Source organism: Drosophila bipectinata, unplaced genomic scaffold (genome assembly GCF_030179905.1).
Source record: "Drosophila bipectinata strain 14024-0381.07 unplaced genomic scaffold, DbipHiC1v2 scaffold_48, whole genome shotgun sequence".
Classification (NCBI taxonomy): Eukaryota; Metazoa; Arthropoda; class Insecta; order Diptera; family Drosophilidae; genus Drosophila; species Drosophila bipectinata.
Window position 1 is genome coordinate 35,001 of NW_027222973.1, and position 12,500 is coordinate 47,500.

A 12,500-nucleotide genomic window follows, 5' to 3' on the forward strand; every position below is an offset into this window, starting at 1 on the left:
AGAATAATGTTTATATCTTTGATATATTTCATTTTCATATTGATATATAGAAAATAAATATTGCAAATATTTGTATAAATTAAAATATTAACGAATTTGGCCAATTATTATATGGCATTCAATATTCGTTCATTTATTAAAATATATATACATATATATATATATATATATTTATAATATATCCCTCGGGTGCCCAACGCATACACCTCAGGGTATATTTTTTTCATGGCTTTTTCTTAAACCCTCGTTTGTGTTAGGGTATTTATATGAGCGGGCGGTCTTTTTATTTATATAAGCCTTCTTTAATATTTTTTTTAATAAAATACAATATTATGCATATATTTAATTCTAAAATATCTTTATATTTTCACATACAACAATTTGTATATATTCACATATATATATTTGCTTAATTTTATAATAAAATTATCGCATATGTATTTTGATAATAAATTTAAAATTTATTTTCTTTGTATATAAAAGTCTAGTTTTATATGATATAAAACTAAGCACTTTTTAATTTTCATATATTTATATATTTTCATATATATAGTTTATTCATATTTATTTATACAATAATAATAATAATAATATTACTACTATTATCATATACGTATATGAAATTAAATTTAATTCCATATACTTACTAGGATATAATAAAAAGAAATTTTTATTTGCCTAGAACCAGAAATTAACGATAATAATTGGAAACTTGTCAAATTATAATTTATAATAAGACGTAGACGCTTCAACGATATTATCTAAGTATACAATATAGTGTATATATAATATATAATATAGTATGTTATATTATATAGATAGGCTTACACCACCTACCATATATACCTTTTTGACCACACTTTCGTCAAGCTGGGTATTTATTTGCCTTCTTTCCCTCACCTAAAAATACTCATCGGTATTTTAGTATATTCATATAATATAAATAATATACTATATTGGTAGGACGACACCACCTACCCTATATACCTTTTTGAACACACTTTCGTCAAGCTGGGTATTTATTTGCCTTTTTACCCTCACCTAAATATACTCATCGGTATATTTCAGTATATTTTAGTATATCCATATGAATATGTATATCCATATCCATATCCATATCCATATCCATATGAAAATAATTTAATATTTCCATATTTATTATAATATAATAAATATTATTATATTATATATTATATGGTAGGCTATCCCCATCACCTACCATATATTTCATATACATATAAATATTTTCATATCCATATATATTTTTTTATATTCATATATTTTCATATATGTTATATGCATATGTATTCATAACCATATGCTCATATATTAATACTGGCGGTCTTCTGTTTAATATAATATTATTTTAATATTATATTGGCAGGCTGAACACCACCTACCCTATATACCTTTTTGAACACGGTTTCGTCAATCCGGTCATTTATTGTATGGGAAGTATGACTTTCCCACACATATTTGGATATCCATACGATTGCATATCCATATGAAAATATTTTTAATATTTTTAATATATTTTTAATATTTCCATATTTAATATAATATAATTAAATTATTATATTATATATTATATGGTAGGCTATCACCATCACCTACCATATATTTCATATACATATAAATATTTTCATATCCATATATATTTTTTTATATTCATATATTTTCATATATGTTATATGCATATGTATTCATAACCATATGCTTATATATTAATACTGGCGGTCTTCTGTTTAATATAATATTATTTTAATATTATATTGGTAGGCCGAACACCACCTACCCTATATACCTTTTTGAACACGGTTTCGTCAATCCGGTCATTTATTGTATGGGAAGTATGACTTTCCCACACATATTTGGATATCCATACGATTGCATATCCATATGAAAATATTTTTAATATTTTTAATATATTTTTAATATTTCCATATTTAATATAATATAATTAAATTATTATATTATATATTATATGGTAGGCTATCACCATCACCTACCATATATTTCATATACATATAAATATTTTCATATCCATATATATTTTTTTATATTCATATATTTTCATATATGTTATATGCATATGTATTCATAACCATATGCTCATATATTAATACTGGCGGTCTTCTGTTTAATATAATATTATTTTAATATTATATTGGTAGGCCGAACACCACCTACCCTATATACCTTTTTGAACACGGTTTCGTCAATCCGGTCATTTATTGTATGGGAAGTATGACTTTCCCACACATATTTGGATATCCATACGATTGCATATCCATATGAAAATATTTTTAATATTTTTAATATATTTTTAATATTTCCATATTTAATATAATATAATTAAATTATTATATTATATATTATATGGTAGGCTATCCTCATCACCTACCATATATTTCATATACATATAAATATTTTCATATCCATATATATTTTTTTATATTCATATATTTTCATATATGTTATATGCATATGTATTCATAACCATATGCTCATATATTAATACTGGCGGTCTTCTGTTTAATATAATATTATTTTAATATTATATTGGCAGGCTGAACACCACCTACCCTATATACCTTTTTGAACACGGTTTCGTCAATCCGGTCATTTATTGTATGGGAAGTATGACTTTCCCACACATATTTGGATATCCATACGATTGCATATCCATATGAAAATATTTTTAATATTTTTAATATATTTTTAATATTTCCATATTTAATATAATATAATTAAATTATTATATTATATATTATATGGTAGGCTAACATCATCACCTACCATATATTCCATATACATATAAATATTTTCATATTCATATATATTTTTTTTATATATTCATATATTTTCATATATGTTATATGCATATGTATTCATAACCATATGCTTATATATTAATACTGGCGATCTTCTGTTTAATATAATATTATTTTAATATTATATTGGCAGGCTGAACACCACCTACCCTATATACCTTTTTGAACACGGTTTCGTCAATCCGGTCATTTATTGTATGGGAAGTATGACTTTCCCACACATATTTGGATATCCATACGATTGCATATCCATATGAAAATATTTTTAATATTTTTAATATATTTTTAATATTTCCATATTTAATATAATATAATTAAATTATTATATTATATATTATATGGTAGGCTAACATCATCACCTACCATATATTCCATATACATATAAATATTTTCATATTCATATATATTTTTTTTTATATATTCATATATTTTCATATATGTTATATGCATATGTATTCATAACCATATGCTTATATATTAATACTGGCGATCTTCTGTTTAATATAATATTATTTTAATATTATATTGGCAGGCTGAACACCACCTACCCTATATACCTTTTTGAACACGGTTTCGTCAATCCGGTCATTTATTGTATGGGAAGTATGACTTTCCCACACATATTTGGATATCCATACGATTGCATATCCATATGAAAATATTTTTAATATTTTTAATATATTTTTAATATTTCCATATTTAATATAATATAATTAAATTATTATATTATATATTATATGGTAGGCTATCACCATCACCTACCATATATTTCATATACATATAAATATTTTCATATCCATATATATTTTTTTATATTCATATATTTTCATATATGTTATATGCATATGTATTCATAACCATATGCTTATATATTAATACTGGCGGTCTTCTGTTTAATATAATATTATTTTAATATTATATTGGTAGGCCGAACACCACCTACCCTATATACCTTTTTGAACACGGTTTCGTCAATCCGGTCATTTATTGTATGGGAAGTATGACTTTCCCACACATATTTGGATATCCATACGATTGCATATCCATATGAAAATATTTTTAATATTTTTAATATATTTTTAATATTTCCATATTTAATATAATATAATTAAATTATTATATTATATATTATATGGTAGGCTATCACCATCACCTACCATATATTTCATATACATATAAATATTTTCATATCCATATATATTTTTTTATATTCATATATTTTCATATATGTTATATGCATATGTATTCATAACCATATGCTCATATATTAATACTGGCGGTCTTCTGTTTAATATAATATTATTTTAATATTATATTGGTAGGCCGAACACCACCTACCCTATATACCTTTTTGAACACGGTTTCGTCAATCCGGTCATTTATTGTATGGGAAGTATGACTTTCCCACACATATTTGGATATCCATACGATTGCATATCCATATGAAAATATTTTTAATATTTTTAATATATTTTTAATATTTCCATATTTAATATAATATAATTAAATTATTATATTATATATTATATGGTAGGCTATCCTCATCACCTACCATATATTTCATATACATATAAATATTTTCATATCCATATATATTTTTTTATATTCATATATTTTCATATATGTTATATGCATATGTATTCATAACCATATGCTCATATATTAATACTGGCGGTCTTCTGTTTAATATAATATTATTTTAATATTATATTGGCAGGCTGAACACCACCTACCCTATATACCTTTTTGAACACGGTTTCGTCAATCCGGTCATTTATTGTATGGGAAGTATGACTTTCCCACACATATTTGGATATCCATACGATTGCATATCCATATGAAAATATTTTTAATATTTTTAATATATTTTTAATATTTCCATATTTAATATAATATAATTAAATTATTATATTATATATTATATGGTAGGCTAACATCATCACCTACCATATATTCCATATACATATAAATATTTTCATATTCATATATATTTTTTTTTATATATTCATATATTTTCATATATGTTATATGCATATGTATTCATAACCATATGCTTATATATTAATACTGGCGATCTTCTGTTTAATATAATATTATTTTAATATTATATTGGTAGGCCGAACACCACCTACCCTATATACCTTTTTGAACACGGTTTCGTCAATCCGGTCATTTATCGTATAGGAAGTACGACTTTCCCACACATATTTGGATATCCATACGATTGCATATCCATATGAAAATATTTTTAATATTTTTAATATTCGTGAGTTTTTAAATAGGGACAGAAGGAATCTCTTGAATTGAATCATGCGCGTCACTAATAAGATGACGAGGCATTTGGCTACCTATGCGAAAGTAATTCAACTCCCGCCGTCTTAAGGTTTAAGACTTATAACAATATATGTTTAATATTTTTAATATCCGTGAGGTTTTAAATAGGGACAGAAGGAATCTCTTGAATTGAATCATGCGCGTCACTAATAAGATGACGAGGCATTTGGCTACCTATGCGAAAGTAATTCAACTCCCGCCGTCTTAAGGTTTAAGACTTATAACAATATATGTTTAATATTTTTAATATCCGTGAGGTTTTAAATAGGGACAGAAGGAATCTCTTGAATTGAATCATGCGCGTCACTAATAAGATGACGAGGCATTTGGCTACCTATGCGAAAGTAATTCAACTCCCGCCGTCTTAAGGTTTAAGACTTATAACAATATATGTTTAATATTTTTAATATCCGTGAGGTTTTAAATAGGGACAGAAGGAATCTCTTGAATTGAATCATGCGCGTCACTAATAAGATGACGAGGCATTTGGCTACCTATGCGAAAGTAATTCAACTCCCGCCGTCTTAAGGTTTAAGACTTATAACAATATATGTTTAATATTTTTAATATCCGTGAGGTTTTAAATAGGGACAGAAGGAATCTCTTGAATTGAATCATGCGCGTCACTAATAAGATGACAAGGCATTTGGCTACCTATGCGAAAGTAATTCAACTCCCGCCGTCTTAAGGTTTAAGACTTATAACAATATATGTTTAATATTTTTAATATCCGTGAGGTTTTAAATAGGGACAGAAGGAATCTCTTGAATTGAATCATGCGCGTCACTAATAAGATGACGAGGCATTTGGCTACCTATGCGAAAGTAATTCAACTCCCGCCGTCTTAAGGTTTAAGACTTATAACAATATATGTTTAATATTTTTAATATCCGTGAGGTTTTAAATAGGGACAGAAGGAATCTCTTGAATTGAATCATGCGCGTCACTAATAAGATGACGAGGCATTTGGCTACCTATGCGAAAGTAATTCAACTCCCGCCGTCTTAAGGTTTAAGACTTATAACAATATATGTTTAATATTTTTAATATCCGTGAGGTTTTAAATAGGGACAGAAGGAATCTCTTGAATTGAATCATGCGCGTCACTAATAAGATGACAAGGCATTTGGCTACCTATGCGAAAGTAATTCAACTCCCGCCGTCTTAAAGTTTAAGACTTATAACAATATAAATGAAAAATATTATTTTCATTTTTCACGTCACTAATAAGATGACGAGGCATTTGGCTACCTAAACGAAAGTAATTCATCTTCCGCCGTTATAAGGTTTAAGACTTATAACAATATAAATGAAAAATATTATTTTCATTTTTCACGTCACTAATAAGATGACGAGGCATTTGGCTACCTATGCGAAAGTAATTCAACTCCCGCCGTCTTAAAGTTTAAGACTTATAACAATATAAATGAAAAATATTATTTTCATTTTTCACGTCACTATTAAGATGACGAGGCATTTGGCTACCTAAACGAAAGTAATTCATCTTCCGCCGTTATAAGGTTTAAGACTTATAACAATATAAATGAAAAATATTATTTTCATTTTTCACGTCACTAATAAGATGACGAGGCATTTGGCTACCTATGCGAAAGTAATTCAACTCCCGCCGTCTTAAAGTTTAAGACTTATAACAATATAAATGAAAAATATTATTTTCATTTTTCACGTCACTAATAAGATGACGAGGCATTTGGCTACCTATGCGAAAGTAATTCAACTCCCGCCGTCTTAAGGTTTAAGACTTATAACAATATATGTTTAATATTTTTAATATCCGTGAGGTTTTAAATAGGGACAGAAGGAATCTCTTGAATTGAATCATGCGCGTCACTAATAAGATGACGAGGCATTTGGCTACCTATGCGAAAGTAATTCAACTCCCGCCGTCTTAAGGTTTAAGACTTATAACAATATATGTTTAATATTTTTAATATCCGTGAGGTTTTAAATAGGGACAGAAGGAATCTCTTGAATTGAATCATGCGCGTCACTAATAAGATGACGAGGCATTTGGCTACCTATGCGAAAGTAATTCAACTCCCGCCGTCTTAAAGTTTAAGACTTATAACAATATAAATGAAAAATATTATTTTCATTTTTCACGTCACTAATAAGATGACGAGGCATTTGGCTACCTAAAAGAAAGTAATTCATCTTCCGCCGTTATAAGGTTTAAGACTTATAACAATATAAATGAAAAATATTATTTTCATTTTTCACGTCACTAATAAGATGACGAGGCATTTGGCTACCTAAACGAAAGTAATTCAACTCCCGCCGTCTTAAGGTTTAAGACTTATAACAATATAAATGAAAAATATTATTTTCATTTTTCACGTCACTAATAAGATGACGAAACAGTTAGTAGGCCACAATTAGTAGGGAAACGTGGACAACCCGTGATAAATCCTTATATGCTTTCTTAGATATAGCATATAAAGATTTTTTATACTAAATATACATATTTACACATGCATATTTACATTTTTTTTATATTTCGAATCATCAAGCAAAGGATAAGCTTCAGTGGATCGCAGTATGGCAGCTGCTCAACCACTTACAACACCTTGCCCGTTACAAAAGTCGTTTACAATTGATTCTAGGCTTTGTCATTGTATTAAATAATGTTTTCATATGTAACTAGCATGGCATCAGGTGATCAAAGATCCTCCCAATTTACTATGTTACAAATTACATTGGCATCACATCCATTGTCGTTTAAAATATAAATAATAAACTTTAAATGGTTTAGAAGCCATACAATGCAAATTGCCCCTTATTTATCATTGCAGTCCAGCACGGATACGACCTTAGAGGCGTTCAGGCATAATCCAACGGACGTAGCGTCATACCACTGTTCGCTCGAACAAGTATTGTGCCATTGGTCCGTACCTGCGGTTCCTCTCGTACTACGCAGGAATGCTGTCGCAACAACGTTTTGTCATTAGTAGGGTAAAACTAACCTGTCTCACGACGGTCTAAACCCAGCTCACGTTCCCTTGCATGGGTGAACAATCCAACGCTTGGTGAATTTTGCTTCACAATGATAGGAAGAGCCGACATCGAAGGATCAAAAAGCGACGTCGCTATGAACGCTTGGCCGCCACAAGCCAGTTATCCCTATGGTAACTTTTCTGACACCTCTTGTTAAAAACTCTTTAAACCAAAAGGATCGATAGGCCGAGCTTTTGCTGTCCCTGTGTGTACTGAACACCGAGATCAAGTCAGCATTTGCCCTTTTGCTCTATGTGTGGTTTCTGTCCGCACTGAGCTGGCCTTGGGACACCTCCGTTATTATTTGAGAGATGTACCGCCCCAGTCAAACTCCCTACCTGGCAATGTCCTTGAATTGGATCATACCTGAGTAATTGGAGTTATACCAAATTTTCAAATCGATAATACATGAATGCATCTCTCATTAAAGAATTTGTTTGCGATTATATAACAAACTCGTGATACTTTGATCAAGAAGCTTGCATCAAAACCCAATACCATAAGATATAATAAATATATCCGTATAATGGCTAGGAAATGATACACGTTCCATTTAATCAAGTAAGTAAGGAAACAATAAGAGTAGTGGTATTTCATTGTCGATACCAAACCGAAGTCTAATATCTCCCACTTATTCTACACCTCTTATGTCTCCTTACACTGCCAGATTAGAGTCAAGCTCAAAAGGGTCTTCTTTCCCCGCTAATTATTCCAAGCCCGTTCCCTTGGCTGTGGTTTCGCTAGATAGTAGATAGGGACAGAAGGAATCTCGTTAATCCATTCATGCGCGTCACTAATTAGATGACGAGGCATTTGGCTACCTTAAGAGAGTCATAGTTACTCCCGCCGTTGACCCGCGCTTACTTGAATTTCTTCACTTTGACATTCAGAGCACTGGGCAGAAATCACATTGTGTCAACACCCGCTAGGGCCATCACAATGCTTTGTTTTAATTAGACAGTCGGATTCCCCAAGTCCGTGCCAGTTCTGAATTGATTGTTAATTGATAATCGTTATAATTAATAAGAACTAATTGGTTTGACCCAACTAGTATTCTTAAAAATTTTAGCAAGAAAGTTCCACAATTGGATACGTAACTAAACTATCCGGGGAACAAGTTACAACCATAAATGATTATAACTCTATTTACCCAGAACGAGCACATAAACCATATTATTGTTTCCCAATCAAGCCCGACTATCTCAATCTTCAGAGCCAATCCTTATCCCGAAGTTACGGATCTAATTTGCCGACTTCCCTTACCTACATTATTCTATCGACTAGAGACTCTTCACCTTGGAGACCAGCTGCGGATATTGGTACGGCCTGTTGAGAAGTTTGCGTATCCCCACCATAAATTTTCAAGGTCCGAGGAGAAAATATCGACACAACAGTATATGTCATGCTCTTCTAGCCCATCTACCATATCTCTCTGCGAAAGACTTCCATGGTAGTACGACTATAAAACAGAAAAGAAAACTCTTCCGATATCTCTCGACGGCTTCTTTATGGTCGTTCCTGTTGCCAGGATGAGCACGAGGCCCATATTTAATAACAAACGGATACTCAACAGGTTACGGAATTGGAACCGTATTCCCTTTCGTTCAAAATTATTCAAGTATATAATTTTCACAATAATTGTAATATTTATTTTTACTTGAAAATTTTCGGCTTTCGCCTTGAACTTAGGACCGACTAACTCGTGATCAACCACTGTTCACACGAAACCCTTCTCCACTTCAGTCCTCCAAGGTCTCATTCGATTATTTGCTACTACCACCAAGATCTGTACCAATAGCAGCTCCATGCAGGCTTACGCCAAACACTTCTACGCATACCATTGTACCTTCCTACTCACTAAAGTTTCAAAATTTATATTACAAGTAATATAAATCATCTACTTTAGCGGTAATGTATAGGTATACAACTTAAGCGCCATCCATTTTAAGGGCTAGTTGCTTCGGCAGGTGAGTTGTTACACACTCCTTAGCGGATTTCGACTTCCATGATCACCGTCCTGCTGTTTTAAGCAACCAACGCCTTTCATGGTTTCTGCATGAGTTGTTAATTTGGGCACCGTAACATTACGTTTGGTTCATCCCACAGCGCCAGTTCTGCTTACCAAAAGTGGCCCACTGGGCACATTATATCATAACCTTAAACTTCATATCAAGAAAGTTAAGGTTCTTACCCATTTAAAGTTTGAGAATAGGTTAAGATCGTTTCGACCCTAAGGCCTCTAATCATTCGCTTTACCAGATAAGATTATTTTATATAACATTAAAATGCACCAGCTATCCTGAGGGAAACTTCGGAAGGAACCAGCTACTAGATGGTTCGATTGGTCTTTCGCCCCTATACTCAATTCTGACAATCGATTTGCACGTCAGAACTGTTTCGGTCTTCCATCAGGGTTTCCCCTGACTTCAACCTGATCAAGTATAGTTCACCATCTTTCGGGTCACAGCATATCTGCTCAAGGTACGTTCCAGTTAGAGGCATAAATAATATAAATATTATTATACATAACTATATAGAACGCCCCGGGATTGTGTTAATTAACTATAAAATAGTTAAAAAACTAATCCCATTAATAGTCAAGTTAATTACGCTATTAGGTTTATATCCCAATAACTTGCACATATGTTAGACTCCTTGGTCCGTGTTTCAAGACGGGTCCCGAAGGTATCCTGAATCTTTCGCATTGTTAATCATACAAGTGCATATAATAAACACAAAAATCAATGATAATTATGCCATTATATAATTCCGAAAAATTAACGCACTGTATTCTTATTAATCTATCAACACTTTATCAAATTAATGACATTTATCCTATGTTAAAATGCAAGCATAATAATTTGAATAAACTATAAGTCATATTTTATGATAAATTATATATGTTAATAGATTACAATGTCCTTATATGGAAAAAATGCACACTATTTCTATAATATTATTTAAATATTATAACTTTAATGATGAATTTTCCATAATGGATATTCAGGTTCATCGGGCTTAACCTCTAAGCAGTTTCACGTACTATTTAACTCTCTATTCAGAGTTCTTTTCAACTTTCCCTCACGGTACTTGTTTACTATCGGTCTCATGGTTATATTTAGTTTTAGATGGAGTTTACCACCCACTTAGTGCTGCACTATCAAGCAACACGACTCTTTGGAAACATCATCTAGTAATCATTAACGTTATACGGGCCTGGCACCCTCTATGGGTAAATGGCCTCATTTAAGAAGGACTTAAATCGTTAATTTCTCATACTAGAATATTGACGCTCCATACACTGCATCTCACATTTGCCATATAGACAAAGTGACTTAGTGCTGAACTGATTTCTTTTCGCTCGCCGCTACTAAGAAAATCCTTGTTAGTTTCTTTTCCTCCCCTAATTAATATGCTTAAATTCAGGGGGTAGTCCCATATGAGTTGAGGTTGTATAAAGCAATGTATATATATATATAAACAATATATCTCTATGAAGAACAATATATTTGATATATTTTCAATTTTCGCATCTTTAAATAAGAGACAATTCTAGTTAAAAAAAATTTAATTTTTTTTATGCTAGACATTTCTCAGTATTATTTGAATTGAAAAAAGAAAGAATTGTATATCTTCATTTTTTCTTTTATAAATATTTGAGATAATTGCTTTTATATTTAATATTATGAATATATAAATATATCCAATAATATACCATATGCATATCATTATAAAAATATATAATAATAAGCAACTTTATTAGCATAGTCTTACAACCCTCAACCATATGTAGTCCAAGCAGCACTATAAAATTAATTAAAGTACATAACAGCATGGACTGCGATATGCGTTCAAAATGTCGATGTTCATGTGTCCTGCAGTTCACACGATGACGCACAGTTTGCTGCGTTCTTCATCGACCCATGAGCCGAGTGATCCACCGCTTAGAGTTTTATAAATATATATAAATATACAATTCGTCAATTATGTTTTTATTGAAAGAAATTAAAAATACACCATTTAACTGGCATATATCAATTCCTTCAATAAAGTTATTTTTATACCTAAAATAATTGTTGCGAAATGTCTTAGTTTTATATAATCAATATAAATATAATTTATATTGTTTTAATATTATATAAAGCATTAACCTGTATATCAGGTACAACAATGTATATTTTAGGTGTTGCATTTATCAATGTATGCGCATAATTTAATATGAACAATACATCACGCAACGCATGTATATTAATTAAATATACACGCAATTTATATTCAATATATTCGTCTATATTTAAACATATAAAATATGTTTAA

The 12,500-nt window shown here is 30.4% G+C and overlaps 3 non-coding genes across 3 annotated transcripts in view; all 3 read right to left on the minus strand.

Moving 5' to 3' along the window:
- Nucleotides 1-5, minus strand: part of LOC138927651 (small subunit ribosomal RNA) — a 1,995-nt gene extending 1,990 nt beyond the window's left edge. Inside the window, exon 1 of the ribosomal RNA XR_011444099.1 lies at nucleotides 1-5. This exon is cut by the window's left edge and continues 1,990 nt beyond it. This is a non-coding gene — a ribosomal RNA (small subunit ribosomal RNA).
- Nucleotides 6-7,686: 7,681 nt separating this feature from the next.
- LOC138927653 (large subunit ribosomal RNA) lies at nucleotides 7,687-11,636 on the minus strand. The gene has a single exon (XR_011444101.1). It is a non-coding gene; the product is annotated as a large subunit ribosomal RNA (ribosomal RNA).
- A 320-nt stretch (nucleotides 11,637-11,956) lies between these two features.
- LOC138927659 (5.8S ribosomal RNA) lies at nucleotides 11,957-12,135 on the minus strand. The gene has a single exon (XR_011444105.1). It is a non-coding gene; the product is annotated as a 5.8S ribosomal RNA (ribosomal RNA).
- Between the last annotated feature and the right edge of the window lie 365 nt (nucleotides 12,136-12,500).